Consider the following 17336-nt stretch of genomic DNA (forward strand, 5'->3'; position numbering starts at 1 on the left):
CTTAAGTCTAGCTGAAATCTTATTTCAGTCCCTCATCATTTTGAGACTTTAATTGTGTTGGTATTCCAATCATTCTCCCTTCCTCCAGTTTTCTTCTTTTTTTTTTTTTCCTGCAGTTTGTTTCTTTAGACTGCCACTACTATAGAGATCATCCAAAAACACACATATCTTCAGGCTCTGTCAATTCCATTAGTTTGGAAGGTGAATGCACAGCATGATCCTGCACATGCCTCTTCAGGCTCACCTCTCCCACCAATACCAGGTTCCACTGCTTGCTTACACTGGAGCCATTTGCAGTCCAAATATGATCTGCACTTTCCAACTCTTTCACCTTCTAGGAAAGGAGCCTCTTTATTTCATATCCTAACATTTCAGTATAATTGGAGATGTGATATTCTGTTTGAAAATGTCCACGTCAGAAATTCATTATTCCGACATCTGTTTAGTTTTGTCACAATCCATGAAGGATGATTTGTCAGAAGTACTTAAATATCAACATAAAATATAAAGAAAAAACACTGTACCATGAATGGACATGTCTTAACCTATTCTTTTTATACACTTCCCCTTCCCTACCCTCACAACCGTCTGTCTCTGTCTCCCCCCTCCTTCTCTTCATTTCCTCATTTGAGCAATATTTATATTTCAATCACATGCTGGTTCTTCTTATATCACCACGTATCTGTAGATTTGTAAATTGCTGGAAATGACATAACCGGAAGAGGGACTGATATGAAGTGGATAGTGACAGCAGATTTGTATAGTCTCAAGCTGAGATTCAGATTTCTTAAGTTTCATCACAAAAAGCCTGTGATCTAAGAGGTTTTACTAAATGCCACAACTACTTGGACAGACACTGAAAGAAAGAGAAGATTCAGGGTAATGAAGAAATGTGAACCTCAGCTTGAGGCTTAATTTTCTGAACCCCCAGCATTTTTCATGAAAAATTATAGATTTTTAATTTTAAATGTTTTTATATAAGCTTGTTTTCTGTTTTTGGTTTTAAAATTGTTATGTATTTAACTTTATACTAGACTATCATATACTTGCTATAGGAGTATAGCTCATTTTATTTTCTCAAAATGAGCTCACCAATATAACCAGCCCTCATTGCCAATAAATGGGACACAGCCAGTTCCCCCCATTTTGTGTCCTCTGACCCCTGTTTCCCCAACCATTCTTTAAACTTTTGAATTACTTTTTCTTGTTTCTGCACTTCCTATGAATAGAATCAAAATCACAGTGTCTTTCACTCAGCATTATGCTTATTATATTCAATCATGATGTTATAGGGAATAATTCTTACAAATATGTATTATTCCATTATTTGAATAGTATATAAATTGTTGAATCTGTTAGAGTGAATTTGGTTTTAGCAGTTTGGAGCTATTCTGAATAGTGCTGCTATGAATATTCTTAAACATGACTTTGATAAATGTATGTATTTGTTTCTGTTGGGTGTATACCTTGGAGTACAATTCCTATGTCAATAATATATGCTTATGCTTAGTTTTAGTAAATATTACTTAGATCTTCCAAAGATATCTTACCAATTCATGCTTCTCTCAGCTGTGAATCAAATTAAGTTGCTTCACATTCTCAATAACACTTCCCATTGCCAGTCTTCCTTCCTTCCTTTCTTCTTTCCTATTTTTACCATTCTGCTGGTGTGTATTGTGTTACATTATTTTTCTTTTAATTTGTAATCTTTTATGAAATGTCTGTTTAAATCTTTTACCCATTTTTCTTCTCTGTTGCCTTTTTCTTATTTTAGTTCTTAAAATATTGTGGATTCAAATTCTTTGGATATGTGTTTAAATTCTTAATTTCTATTTTTAATAATTCCTAATTTTTAGTTTTAAAATATAAACTTTTCCAAAAACCCTGAATGTTACAAAATGTTTTTAGTTTTAATGCAGCTAATTTTGATTTAGCCCCATCACGTTATCTAGTCGAGATATAAAAAAATGTTTATCAACTTAAGGTACCCATGGTAAAAATTATATAAGAATCTATGAAAGTGGGTGTACAACTAATATCCAGACATACCTATGCCCCCCTCTCATTTTTGTTTTAGAGTCTTATAGTTCTGCATAGTAGTTGGCTTCATCCTGACAAAACTTCTCTCTTACATTAAGTAATATTCAAATAAACAGGGCAAATTAGAGAATTTAAGAAATTTTATTTTATAAATTTTTACTATAGATTATTAGCTATCCTATATTGAAATTTAGCCCCAGAATTTTTTTTACCTTAATAAAGTTCTTCTACCTAATAATTGCCAGGCTTTAAGACCCACTCTCAAAATATGGCCCTTGGCCATTGAGAAAACAGAAGCAAGAAAGTTTCTCTGATCTTCTCCTGCCCTTTTTCCTTAGAGCCAGCCATCAGAGAATCTTCTGACCTTCCTCTAAAGTAGATCATAAGACTATCCTTCAATGCAGAGGGGGGTCCTACCTATTGCTAGAAGAAAGGAAAGAAAACAGAGATTCCAAGAGGCATCTAAACAAACAGGCCTGACTAGTTATCCACAATTTATGATCATGGTCTCACCCACTGTGTTAAATCAGATTTCTCCATGATTGTCCAGTCTTCATCAAAAATAAACACTCAATGGTTTTCCCTATTTCTTCGGGTCTTTGTTTTTAAAGATTCATATGTCACATGAAACTAATATTAAATGTAATTCTATGTTTTTCTCTTGTTATAGGGATCTTAGCCATGAACCTAGCAGTGGGTAAAAAACTTCTCCCTTACAACATTTATTTTGAGTTTAAAATTATGTAAATTATTCAGAATTGTGGAGAGGAATATCAGTTTTTAAAGTGGCGTTTTTAGAGCCCTCTCACCTAGAAAGAGTTAACTTACATTGTTTCATATTATTTTTGTCTCTCGGAAATATGCCTTAAATCTATAATTTTTCATTAAGTAGAACTCAAATATAAGTGCAATAGCATAATATCAGAATATTATTTTTTCCTTCCCCTTCATAGGTCTTTACTTACTGTGTGTTTGTCTCCTATACATGTACCATCTGAGGGGGATAAAACTTGCAATGAGAAGAAATTCAAGGAAGAAAAGTTTCCCTTTTTCTTCTTTCCTAATTACCTCATCCCTTTAGCTCATTCTTTCTCTTTCAAATAGCACCTATGTCATCTTAAAGTTTCCTTTAAGTTGATCGTGTTTGTGTTGTCAGCAATGATAGTGTGTTAAACATAAAAATGACTTATGAATGGCTAGAGTTAGGCACAGCAAATCACCTTCCCTTCTTACAATCCAGGTGACCAGATGGCCTCACTCCTGTTGGCTCATGCTCCTCATTTTCTCTCTTTCCTCCCTGCTGTGGATGTAGATTCCTTGAGCTGCTTACCAATCTTGTTTGAGAAAATGGCCTTCAGGCTTTAAGGCTACAACTTTTCTGTTCATCTCTTATTCCCTCATTCCCTGGCTCCACTTCCCTTGTTAAGGAATGAAAAATGTGAAGGTGAATATAAACATAGTGTTTGTTTAATGTACATCATTGATTCTAACTTGTGAATGGAAGGCAGGTAAGTTACCTAATTGTGTCTTGCTACAAGTTTCTTGATCTTTTACATACAACTTTAATCTTTTCTTAGGATACCTAAGCTAGAATTAAATTTGCTTCCTCCCATGGCATTTTTTTTAATCACATCTATGTCTACTGTTGGCTAATTTTACAGATAGAGAAGGGCTTGCTGTTAGACCTAGCATCTAGTAAATCCCAGTAAACTGGCTGATTTAAATTTTACCAGGTCTATCCTTTTAATTAATATTCGTAGACATCATTTACTGAACACTCTGTAAGTAACAAGGTCCATGTACTACCTTACTCAATTCTTTCAAGTCCTATGAAGCAAGTCAAACTATTTTTATTTCCAAAGTAAATAGAGAAGTCATTTGTGTAAGATCTTAGAGGTAGAATACAGCAGAGATGGTTTGGAACTCAGATCTTTCTGATTCTGAAATATGTATTTCTTAAATCCTATGCTTAATGTTTCTTAATTGTTTTTTAATCTGGATGTCTTTTCAAAGGAAATAAAAAGGAATGAAATATTTCTGCAGCATAGTTTTGAACAAGTCTGTAAATGGACGTATATACTATATCAAAACTTCAAATGGTACAAGTGTGTTATGTTTCATTATTGTAAGTATATCCTGTTTTATTTTCCAGGTTCCTCCTTCTGTTGTGTTTTTGTAGTGCTTTGTAGGAGTCACCTTAACTCTCTGGTGTATATTAAGTAGATTGAAGTTCAAATCTCAGCTTTTTTATTATGTGATATTAATCTCTCATGCCTCAGTTTTCTGTTTTTATAAAACTCATAGAATAAACATACTTACTAGTTTGGGGTACCAAATAAATTTTATATCTAAAAGTTTTATGCAGAATGACTAATCCTGAGTAATGACATGAAAGATCATAGATAGAGATGCTATTGGACTTCTGATGCTACTAATACTGGTTTTATCATCATTGATATCACCATGGATCTGAGTATCACATGTTGATATTAATATTGCCATTTAATAAATGAAGACATGAACACAGAGAAGAATTAAGTGATCAGATCATATTACTACATATGGAGTAAAGAATTCCTGACTCTTGTATCTGGTGTATTTTTTCTGCTATATCATGCAGCCTCCAACAGTTCAGTATTAGGATGCCAAATACATTCAAGATTCAAATTGCAATTCAGAAGATGGAATGTAGTTGGTTTATTTTATACAGCACATTATTCTAAAGGATCACATTCTTAACAAAATGCAAATTCAAACCTTCAAATCCCTTTACTAATCCCTCTACTAACAGTTGTTAATTTTGATACTTTGAATTTAAGCATGAAGAATAGTTCTTCAGAGCATGATCAGAAGAGACAGGAGGCCAGTAAAGAGAGAGTTTAAATGTCAGTCCTGAAATGTTCTTAATACATGAAAGTATATCACTTTACTCTTTAAAAAGAAAAAAAAGGAGAAAGGAGAAGAAAAAAAAGAAGAAAGAACCTCTATAATTGAGAAAGCCATTGATTGTAAACAAGGTCAAATTTTTACAGATGATGTGTGAGGGAAAATATCTCGGTATGCAAAAAGACAAGGTAAATTTATGCAGTGGTCAAGCTGATTAACCAAAATTCGATTGCATTCAAGTCAGTCTGTGGTTGTTACTATAACAGATGCAGAACTGACTTGATCTGAAGAATTCCCTTCTGGGTTCTGCAAGCTGTTATCTGAAGGAGTAGATTTTTAAAGTGGTACCACTTAAAGGTACCTCTGTGGATTAGTGAGATTATAGGTTTTAACCATACAAAGTTGAGAAATATACCACTTGTATATATTCTCTTTTTATGTCTTAGTATTTGCCAGTAGGTCAATTCATCTTAACTGAGACCTGCCTAGCATAACAGCAGCTCTGGTTCCCAGAACAAAGAGAGGAAGGAGCTACAGGGAGCACAGTTCTTAAGCAACCTAGGGAAGGCTTTGACAAGATGTCCACCTTGGTCTGACTGGTGCCTGTGCTTGCCACTTCTCTGGAGACTTCTCTCCACAGTTTTTTCTATTTCAACTGGCCTCTCTGGATCCCTTCCCATCTCACTCACCTGTCTCCAATGAAGTGCCCTCATTTTGGAAGACCATCTTCTTGGCCAGGATCTCTATTAAAATGATGCCTGGCCTTTGTTACCATGAATCCAGTTTTGGTCAGTGGAGTCTATATGGTAGCTCATTTGTATCTTTAGACCTCATATATTTTATACTAGACTGGGAAGATCTTTGAAAGGAAGGATTTGTGTAGAAAGGGGAGGTGAATCTAATATTTAATAAGCAACTACCAAATCCTCAATGTTTGGTTGAATGGGTTAATTTCTTTAGAACTCAAAGCAACCTTTTTGAGATAAGTCCATTTTTACAGGTAAGAGAAAGGCAAGGTTATGAATAACTTGCTCAAGATGGCACACTTAGCTAAACCAAGATTCAGTCAGACTTACATGGCCTACACAGTGCCTGAGTTTTGTTCTGTTTTCCATGTCTCACGCTTTAGCATAAAACTTGTAGTATGTCCTCAATAAATGATAAATGGTCACATAACACATACAGTCATTAACGTAAGACAAAACTGACTTCAAATTCATTCTCTTTGACATGACCTTAAGTTTGAATTAAAAATACTTACCTTAGAGGCATGAGGAGCAATGAAAGCATGTATGTAACCTTTCAGCTTCTTATATAAAATGTATGCTTAATAGGGTATTTCCCTTTCCCCTCTACTATCCTCTCATATAAATGCTTTGCAGTATTGAACTATCTTTCTTCTACTTATTATATTATACAAAATCACTGCAAGAATTATTCTTTCCTATTTAAATTGTCATACTACCTGCTATGTCAAATATATACAGATTTTTTATTAGGCATTTTTTGATGTTGAACATTACACAGTAAGGTGTTATAAATTTTCAAAGTGTTCCCTCAAATTTTGTAAATTAATCAGTATTATTTTTTTTTTCCTCTATAAATGACCAGGTGTTGTTCAGTTCAACAAAATATATAAAGTGCACTGGTTTTAGTCTGTAATAACATTTTCTGAAAATTTCATATTTTCATATCTGCAAAAGAGAGTCTTCTATGTACAAGTATTATTCAGTACTTTTGCTAATATTTGCTTATGATATTGCATTTAAGGTCTTATTTTTTTTTGTAATGACATTGCTGAATCTTTTTTTTAAATCTATGTTTTGAGAAGTTTTGATGAAATATTTTTAAGTCAATTTAAAAAATGACATCTGATCTGAAATAACCTAAAGGAAAATGTCATTTTTTCTATTAAATATAAAATCAAATTTCTGAACATAGAATTTTCAGAGTTTTAGTGATTCACTTTAGAAGTTGAATTAGAGAATAAGAATGAAGTTAGAATTTTTTATTTTAAGAATGCTTACATGTACTGTTACGTACTTTAAGAAATAAACTTTTTGCATTCATTTTGCTTAATAGTTGTATTTTTACATCTTGAAAATAAAGTGACACCACATGGACCAAAGAGAGTCACCAGCACCTTTCTGTGGGGTGGAATTGCTATTGATTTATGACAAGTGCCCCTAAGAGCAGGCAGGGTACAGTTGTTGCTGTCAGATGAGAACTGAACACAGACAGGTTTTGTTATCAATCACTGGTTGTCGGTGTAAGACAGCAGCGGCTATTATAATTGATTTGATGGCTCCGAATGACTTGAGCTTTGTGGCCAAAGAGGATCATAGCAACTCAGCCATGCATGACATTGACATGAAGAGGAAGTGACATTACTCCTTAGAAGCAAAGTTAGATGACTTAAAGGGGCAAATTACTTACCAACTCAATAATTCATAAACTTATGACATGAGATGATATAGATGAGAAGAAAACAAGTTTTTACTTTCCATGGTTAGGCTTGAGGTGCTTTCTGTGGGATCAGACCAGCCTCCCTTACTTCCTTTTCTCTACTTAAGTACTCTGTGATTCATAAATAATATTCACATGTATTAATGCTGATCATCACCTACTATGTATCTGTTCCACTACTAAACCACTTGAAGAGAGCATGAGGTGGTGTAGGGGGAGGGCAAAGAAAGGGATATCATAAAAATCAGATATCTACCTTAATTCCTGAGTCTGAAGAATATGAGTAAAATTGTATTAATTTCAGAAGCTAAACAGTAAAAGTTTAGAGTTCTTAACTATTTCATGCTTAGTGATAGTCTAAATCCACCAGATTTCTGAATACATGTATGTATTAGTCAGTTGGACACACATACAGGTGTGTGTGTATAATGGCAACATGGTTTCCATACTAATCATGCCAGTTTTCTGACATACATAGGTGCTTATCTGGGCCAGACAAGGAAATGATTCCACTTAGCTACTGTGATTAGCATTCACTTCTTTGAGCCCTGGGCTGGGAAAGGCTTACTTGGAAATAGTATGTGGTCATTTAGTAATGTTGTTATGGGTGCTGAACAGAGAATTGTGATAGTATGTGCCAAACATTTGTCCTAACTGAACAATACTTATCCATTGAGGTTGGTAATAGAGTTAGGGTGGCTGTTTGCTTGCAATTTTATTTTCCCATGCAAATATATATTGAAAACCTAAGGAGCCGTGTTTCCATTGGTACAAAAGACCTAAATGTTTAGACCCACCTATTTTAAAAATCTTCCTTCAAATTAGATCTATAGATTATTCTTCAAGATTGTATGTTTTTCTTTTGTAAGGACTTCTTCCAACAATCTGAAGTTAGATATTTTTGTTTCAATCTTTGGAGTAAAACGATAGGACACAAGTGATACTAGTTTTTCAGTGGTAGCTTTTGTTATTTTCTTCTCAGTAGTTATTCTTAGATTATTTATATTTGGAGTTGAAAAGTTTTATGGAAATTAAGTTCTAACTTTGTTGAAATAGAAATCTATTTCTTAAAAGTTTTACTTAGTAATGAACATTTTTATATTTGCTAATGTGCTTATCTATTAAGGTATTCTCTTAATAGTCTCATTTGGATAAAATTGCCTGTAATTCAGTAACAGTTCTTAATGAGCAATGATGTAAGAAGTAAAGTTAACATCTGAGTGCAGTAAAAATTACATGTTCTAGAAATCAAAGGAAACCAAAGCTTTTCTATCCCCAGTGCTTTTCAGACTTTTTGGACTGGAGCCCACATTTAGAAAAACCAAATACTAATGTTCTATTATATACACATATGCATACACCCCTGTCTATAAAACTGAAAACACAAACCTACAACTTTTGCCCTTTACTACATGTTCTATTTCATTATCTAATCCATTCTTCTGATCTATTTTATTCTATTAAAACAAGTATATCTAGTACAATGCTACTTTTCATCCTTAGAGATCTGAACAATGGGAAATAATGTTCCTAGACTCTCCTTTAACTGATTAAGAATCTGAAACTGAGCCAGGCATGGTGGTACTTGCCTGTAATCCCAGTTGCTCAGGAGGTTGAGGCAGCTGGATCGCAAATTCAAAACCACCTCAGCAACTTAGTGAGACCCTAAGCAACTTAGCAAAATCCTTTATCAAAAAAAAAAAAAAAAAGGCCGGTGGTGGTAGTGGTAGGGATGTTGCTCAGTGGCTAAGCTACCCTGGATTTCATCCCCAGTATCAGGGGGCGGGGGAAAAAAAACTGAAGCCAAAACTAAGTACATTTTGTAAAAGTGTGTGCATGTGTGTGTGTGTGTGTGTGTGTGTGTGTGTGTGTGTGTGTGTGTCTGTGTATCTGTGTAAAACTGTATTAAAAACAGTTTTTATTTATTATAAGAGAATAAAGTACCAGGAGTTAAGCCCTGGGCCCTCAAGGAATTTATACGTAAATAGGACAAAAACAAATATTAACAACCTACCTCCTGAATACCAACTTAAAAAGAATTATAAATAATGTGGAAATAATTTAAAATAATTCTTACCAATGTGGAGAATATGATTAAAGAAATAAATGAAAATAAGACTTGAGCTAAATATAATTTGAACTAAATTTTGAAGGAATAGAAAATTATAAACTTCTTCTAAAAACACTTCTTAACATACAGGAAAGAAAACAAATCTATGAAATAGTGAGGTCAAAGTTGAAGATTGTTAACATTCTTACATTCTATTAGCAAAATTACACTGCTATTCTAAATTAATCAAGTATCCCACAAAGAATCAACATTTTTAACACACTGTATCATTTCTCATAATAGCAGGCTCTGAAATATTCTGAATGACATGAACACCAGAATTATGACAGATGATCTATAAAAAAACAGGTAGAAGTTAAAAATCTTCAAATTCAAGTGAAGTCAGCAAGGGGAAAAAATAAGCAAGATTTTTTTCTAAATTTGATTATGAACCATTTTTATTTTAGCTGTGCAAAGCTAAACAGCATAACGTTTTGGTTCTTGCTATTTTTCTTTTTTTTAAAATAACCATATTGGACTGAAGATAACAAGCAGCCTCGTATGATCTTTGAATATGGCAATTATGTCTTTTATGTTGATTTACTCACTCATTCTATTTCTAAGCTTTTTAACTGTGGTGATCAGTGTAATTACAGAGTTGCCTTTCAGTGTGAAGTCACAATTTGCAGGTCAAAAATATGATACTGAAGTAGGTAGGGTGACTGTCTAATTAGATTGCTTAATATTTATCAAAATGACATTTTTTTGTTATTGTGCTATTGCTTGTTTCAGTGTCCCAAATATTCTTTCTTAATATAATTATACGATTGGATTTTCTTATGCACTTTGAGACATTGATCAGAATTAAATGTTTAACTGCGAAATGTTTGCTGTTGGACATGAAATCTAGCTTCTGCCTCACCGTAGTAGTAAAATGCTGAGAAAGCCACTGGGTTGATGCTCATTTTGCATATCATCTAGACCACATGTTTTAGATGTTCGGGCTCAAGCTGCCTTTTGTGAGGAAGAAACAATAGTCAGTATACATGCTAGGAAAGTTCTAGTTCTGGGCTTGTTAGAGGAACCAATAGAAGAGTGGTATTGACAAGAAGGTGATGAATGAATGGGGAAAAAGGAGAGACACTGGCACCAGATTGCTGTGGTCTTTATATGTAGATCAGGGTTTGGATTTTATGCTGACAGCAATAATGCTATATCACTTTTATTGGGCACTTACTAGGTGACAAGAACTGTGTTAAATATTTTATACACATATCTCATTTTATCATCACAATGTCCCAACCTTGTGAAATAGATGATAATATTATCTCTGCTTTATGGATCGCAAATGGGAGATTCAAAGAAGTTAAGCAATTTGCTGGTGTAGCAAAGCTAGACGGAGGTGGAATGGTCTTAAATTCCTATATTTTTCAGAGCTCACATTCTTAGCACCTCTGGTACACTTTTTCATACCAACTTCTTTTTACCTTTAACTAAATTTACTTTCCTGTTGATTTTTCTAAAAAAAGAATTATTATCTTTGAGTAGTTAAATGTATGAGCAACAAAAAAGTAACGGATTTACTTTTCCATAATGTATTTCTACCTACAATTTCTCCTTTTATAATGAAGATAATATAAAAGCTATTAGCTCTTTCCATTTTATTGTATTTCTTTTTATTTTGTTTGCCCTTATGAAGTCAAATTCAGCACTTTTCCTTTATGTTTTAAGCACTTCAGGATTTATGAAACATGAGGGTGTAAAATCATCCTACTGCTAGAGTAGAGATAAAAATTAAAATGCTACTAGAGACTAGGTACATAATGGGAATGGGCATGCCAAACTGACCAGAGGGAAATTGAAGGATATGTGCCCTGTGTAAAGAGGGAAGTTGCTGCTCAGGTCAGCCATATGATGCCAGGGTATGGTTTTTCTGTTTCCCTTAAGAAAACGGAAGTCCATATTTTTATGTGAAATACCACATTTTATTTTTTTTAACTTTTATAAAGTACTCTGATCAAATAACTTTTCAAGATCCCAACTAAATTTTCTTCTAAAGTTTTTCTCCTTTTTCAAAACTATATTTAATTCTCTGATCCATCTGGATTTTGTCTTGACTCATAGTATTTTGTATCAATTTAATTTTTTTTAACTTTCTATGTTGAAGTAATATATTCACAGGAAATTATAAAAATAGTATAAAGAGATCCCATGGACCCAAATTTCCCCCAGTGGCAACATGTAGCATATAACCAAGAAATTGATACTTGTCCATTCTACAGATCTTATTCAGATTTCGTCAGTTTTGCATGCATACATTTATATACATGTGCGGGCCTGTGCAACTGATCATCTTCATGACATATATAACTACTACCACAGTCAAGATATGAATTCCACTCCCACAGTATTTGGAATCATCTCCTCTGCACACTCACTTTCTTTAGTGGAATGTTCACAACTGAAATGTAGGCATCAGGACTGCCTTTCAAGTTACGTGTATGGTGGTGGGCCAGTTGTGTAAGGCCATAGATAGGCCTCTTGAGTTACAGACTGGACATACCCCTTTATCTAATTTCACAAAGGTTTTTCTCTATCAGGTTTTCCTAGAAAAAGAAATAATAGCAAATATTTCTGAATATTTGGTATTATTTGCTACCATAGGTAGGCAATGTTTTGCCCATGCATATGCAAACTTATTTCATCACAAAATTTCACTGGCATAGTTAATTTTTTTTAATATATGTGAGGAACTTCAAATACAGAGAGATTAATTAAGTTGCCCAAAGTTAAATAGCTAGTGGATGGGGTTGCCCAAAGTTTAAATAGCAGAGTTTTGGTTTAAATTCTTTTCTTGAGAAAGAAGAGTAGATGATGATAAGGATTCTGGTAGGATGGTTTCCAAATTCCTAGGTTCATTTTTGGCAGATATTTAGAAAAGAGGTACACTGAGAACCAGCCCAAACAACTTCTAAAAAGTTTTCTTCCCAGGATATCAAATAATTGTTTATTATTTTCTAGTGACCTCATGGATATTGGACCTAATTATTTTCCCAGTTTCCTAAATAACTGTTTCCCCTAAGGAACTATAGCCTGGAGTTAACCCCCAGCTGTGGCAAAGGCAGAGCAAATACCCACTTCATTACTGCAGTTCACAGTGACCTTGTGAAAAACCCACAGAGAATTGCTTTGTTTTTGAAGAGGTTTCTTCAGATAGAATTAATTCCCTGCCCCATTGAGAGACATGGTAAGGAACAAAACATTTAGTGTAAAAAGAGACTCTATTTCTATTTCTTTGAAGTCCTTTAATCTCTTTATAGAAAAGATAACTTATATGAAAGGGCTTTATAACTGAGTACATTTTATTATCATCATTGATTTCTAACCTCTAATCTCTATTCCATTCACTGGAAGCTCTTAGAGAACAGTCTTATATGCTTTCATTTTTCTTATTTGTATTTACTGCTTTGCTCTTAAGGCTATTTTTTCCTACTATACTGCATTTTAACACCCATTTGCCTATTTTTCTTAAATATTGAGTAAAGACAGCTAAACCATCATCAGTAAAAGACTAACATTGAGATAGGAAGAGTCCAACAGTTTAGCATCTTATAAGTGAAAGATCATCCCTCTAAGGCCAACCTAGAGGAGTGAGTCTCTCAGGCTAAATGCTCATGGGAGAAATAGGTAAAGTGGTAGCAGATTGCTGAGTTATTTAACTGGACCAAGAGACTTATGAAAATGGGGCTCTGAAATAGGAATCTGTACCTATTCATAGTACAGAGCCTAGTGACAGAAAGGTCAGAGACATGAGTGGGCATCCCAACCCAGCTATTGCCATAGGTTGATGTCACCTTTCCCACAAGTGTTAGGTTCACATTCACTACATCTGTGAAGAATGAACTCGTACAGTTCATAAATTATTTGAATCAGCGATACCTGTTTCATTGTATGTGCATGTAGAAGAAAACATCAGTTACACATATACACATATAGAATTACAAACATGTATAGAAAACTTCAGGCACACCTCACACATACTATTTATATAGAAATGGAAGTAGTTGGTTTTGTAAAATTTGTTTATATAAAATAACAATATATACAAATCTATATATTTAATTTTATAATAATGCACTTATAAAGTGAAGTTCTGACTTGTCTGATAGAATAGCCTTTACAATCTGTAAAATATAATGGCAGTCATGTTTTCAGAAGACATGCCTCCTGATCAAGTTAATAATCAAGTTTGAAACTTAGTAGGTAATTATATAAAGGGTTAGCAGAGAAAGGCATTGGTCATCAAAGTATATGATACCATGTTTTTTCCCTGTGTATTTTATCTGTGTAATAAAGCTTTGTATTAAGTTGGTTTCTGCTGTTTAAAATGGTTGTGTTCGTGTTCTAGCAATAATTGCAGAGGTTTGAGTTATTATAAACTTTGATTATCAATTCCTCCCCTTCTATGACAGTTCTACCACTACGGAAGTCAGGCTTTCGAGGTCTAATTACAGCAGCATTTTGATATCCCCAGCTACAATATTGGGAAGAATTTAAGCCATGATAGAATTCACTGCTGACACCATTGTAACTATAAAGCACAGACTGTGTTTTCAAGCTTTTCCAGGATGGAATCAAGTATTGGTTGATGTCAACTAGTCTTGCTGTAAGTTCAGAAGTGCATTGGACAATTTTAATATGAAATGCTAATTATTTGCAATAGAATGTAAATAAGGTGGCACTAAGTCCTATTTGCAGTGACTAATGAAAGCTGTTGTACTGTAATCAGTGAGATATAGAGCAACAGGGCAATTCATTAGGAAAAACCATAGTTGACAAGAAGCTAATGCATGCCAGTCTGGACCTTTCCTCTTGCTTCTGTTTATTTCTATTATTTCTTCTTATTGATAATGATAAGTCCCATATAAGAACATATAGCAAGGATAAGAAGAAACTAGCAGCTAAATTTTGCCAGCCTATGCTGAATGTCTACAGACTGTCTTTCTTAGCTTTTCTTTGCCTATGAAAAACAACTGCCGTATTAGGCTGATTGAAAATATAGTAATTTTCTACTCCGAAAATGGCTAGTCTGAGAATTTTTCATGTTATCACTCCAGACTTGAGCAAAACTTAACTATGTTGCAAATTATTTTATTTTCTAGACATAAATTACATTTCAAAATTTGGCCACATTTTCATTTCCCATACTTTAGCAGAATAATTTTAACAAATAAAAGCACTAAGTTGCTTGATACTGCTCTTTTTTCTGTGTTACAGAGTACATGCTTTGGTAAAAAATGTTGAAACTCTAGAATAGCTTTTCTGTTCTGGGGTATTCATCACAGCAACAACAGTACAAGGTACTACCCTGGTTTCAACTTTGCCATAGCCAAATTTCTAACTTATTGAAGTATTAAAGACAACAAAATCAGTGTTTTCTGTTCTCCAAAGATGCAAAAATTCAAATAGGTGACTTTTATTATGCATAATCTTCAGAACTGTTTTTTTCACTATCGATGACAACTATAGAAGACAATCAGCTCTTTTGACTCCATCAGTAATTTATGATCTATCTCTTCTTTGAGAGGATTTGAAGGTGACTTGTCTATATAAAGATGGAGGGAAATCTGTAGAGTCCATACTGTGACTTACTTTTTAGTTTCCTGACATCCCAGGCAGGGAAGGAAGAAGAGCTGGTTATAGAACACCAAAAATTGAGCTACTTCCTCTGGAAGTGAGTATTTGAATCTAGGTTTGAGCAATCTCAAGAAATACTAAAGTCTGAGGCCAGTTAAGAGTTCTACATACCTTTTTTTTTGTCCATTACTTATAATGCCATAAATTACTGACACTGTGCCAGTTCCTTCTGTGTAAAAGTAGACATCTTAAATCCTTATCGTAGTCTCAGGCTCCTGAGCTGGTATGGAATAAATCACTATGTACTGGTAGTACATAGAAGGGCTGTTTGGGATCTTCTTCAGCTAACCTAGCCAGAAATAAGAGGATGGTTAGTTGGATTTGAATTTCAGACAAACAAGTTAACTTCTTTAACATAAGCATGTTCCAATTTGAACCCACACTGTGAATTCGCCTAGGTTTTTACATAGATATAGAAACGTTGCAAATAACTTTAAAAGAATCATGAGTTAACAGCTTGATTACTAAAGTATAGTTACAAATGGGATATACTTACACTAAAAAGTTATTCATTGTTTACCTGAAATTCAAATTCAACCAAGTCTCCTCATTTTCATTTTAACAAAGAAAAAAATATATATAGGCTAATTCTGGTAATCTTACCCACAATTTATAGATAAGCCTCATGAAATATAAAAAAGGACTTTCCTTTTTATCACAAATACTGGCGCATAGTGATTGCCAATCTTGTCAAGATATTGGTGCGGATAAACCAGTGTTTTCCAGCAAAGCTGAATCTTTAGGCAGGACATAATAAAAGAAAATCTTTTATCAAAGGACTTGAGCTGGGTGTGGTGGCACAAACTATAATCTCAGCTACTTGCCTCTAATCCCAACTACTTACTTAGGTGGATGAAGCAGGAGGATCTGGAGTTTGAGACCATCTCAAAAAAAAAAAAAAAAATCTAAATGTTTCAAAATGTATTGGTGTGAAAAGCCACACAACATACTTAAACTAAGTTTCTAATTTAACTTGCCAGATACATAATGTCTCATGGAAAGTTAGATGGCTAAGTTGGCAAGAGTGGATGTAGCATGTCAGAACCCCACTGATTCCATGAATTAATGAGAGCCTGCAGCTATTGGGACTGTAATAAGGTATCCCCAACTCTGAGCAGGTTAGATTTTTGCTACTAATGTCTTTTTATACTTAGGTTTTTAAATCTTAGCTATTGTCCTGGGAGAACAATCTGGACACCACAGGTCAAGAGAATATTTTAAGCATTGGACTCTCCTGGTCCTGGAACCTATTTCACTGTCACCACAGCACAACTTCATTCAAAGAGGGGAACAGAAAGAGATTACCCATTAATGTCACCACTATTCTGGTCTGCTCCTTTCCTGTAGACCTTGAGAAACTGCATTGTCCCTCCTCTTCCCTATGGAATAGGAAATTGCTTTCTTGGAATGGGAGGTATATTTGTTCAGGGTTCTGTTACAGAAACCAGAATCCAGTTTAAGCAAAAAAAGAATTTAAAATGGCAAAGTAAGTGGATTTCAGTATTACTGGGAGGACTTAAGAAACAATCTACCTTGAACTTTTTTTGGTTGTGGTTGGACACGATACATTTATTTTGTTTATTTATTTTTATGTGGGGCTGAGGATCAAACCCAGTGCTTCACACATGTGAGGCAAGCGCTCTACTGCTGAGCCACAACCCCAGCCCCCTAGCTTGAACTTTGATGAACTACATCCAAAGCCATAATATTGGTCACCAAGGTAATTCCCTCCTCTTTGACAAAGAAGCTGAACTGGGAAGCTGCTGGTTCAGATCCTCACTGCCACTCCCTGACAGGAAGCCATGATCAGAAGGCCACTGCTGTTACTGCCACCTGAAGAACCATGCAGATCACACCAGTAGCCTTTAGTCCACACCAGTAAATTAGATAGCTGTCTTACTGCCTTTCAGTCCTCACAGCTAGTGACCACACAACCAAATGCTTCCAAAGTCACACTTGGAAGCAACATCAGCAAAAACATGGCTTCTCCCTCATCTCCAGCTTTCTAAACCATAAGCAGTTTGGAGACTGGCCAAACCAAATCACGTCCAAATTTCAAGAGTAACTCAGGTGTAGTGTTTAGCTTTCTATTCACTGCAGTACCAGAAAGGTGTTCTAGCAGATAGATGGTTTAAAATGGACACAGAATACAGTACCATGTTCACAAGAAATGATCATATCTCAGTAATTTCCCTGA

General features: G+C 34.4%; 1 protein-coding gene and 1 long non-coding RNA gene across 2 annotated transcripts in view; one reads left to right on the forward strand and one right to left on the reverse strand.

The window, feature by feature from the left end:
- The window catches only part of Diaph3 (diaphanous related formin 3), a 455034-nt gene that overhangs the window by 378288 nt on the left and 59410 nt on the right, over window positions 1-17336 (forward strand). The gene's annotated exons all lie outside the window — the stretch shown is intronic.
- Window positions 1-17336, reverse strand: part of LOC110599471 (uncharacterized) — a 101891-nt gene that overhangs the window by 2909 nt on the left and 81646 nt on the right. Inside the window, exon 6 of the long non-coding RNA XR_013423330.1 lies at window positions 15251-15428. This is a non-coding gene — a long non-coding RNA (uncharacterized LOC110599471). The remainder of the gene's footprint in view (window positions 1-15250; window positions 15429-17336) is intronic.

The sequence above is a fragment of the Ictidomys tridecemlineatus genome, chromosome 6 (genome assembly GCF_052094955.1).
Source record: "Ictidomys tridecemlineatus isolate mIctTri1 chromosome 6, mIctTri1.hap1, whole genome shotgun sequence".
Taxonomy (NCBI): Eukaryota; Metazoa; Chordata; class Mammalia; order Rodentia; family Sciuridae; genus Ictidomys; species Ictidomys tridecemlineatus.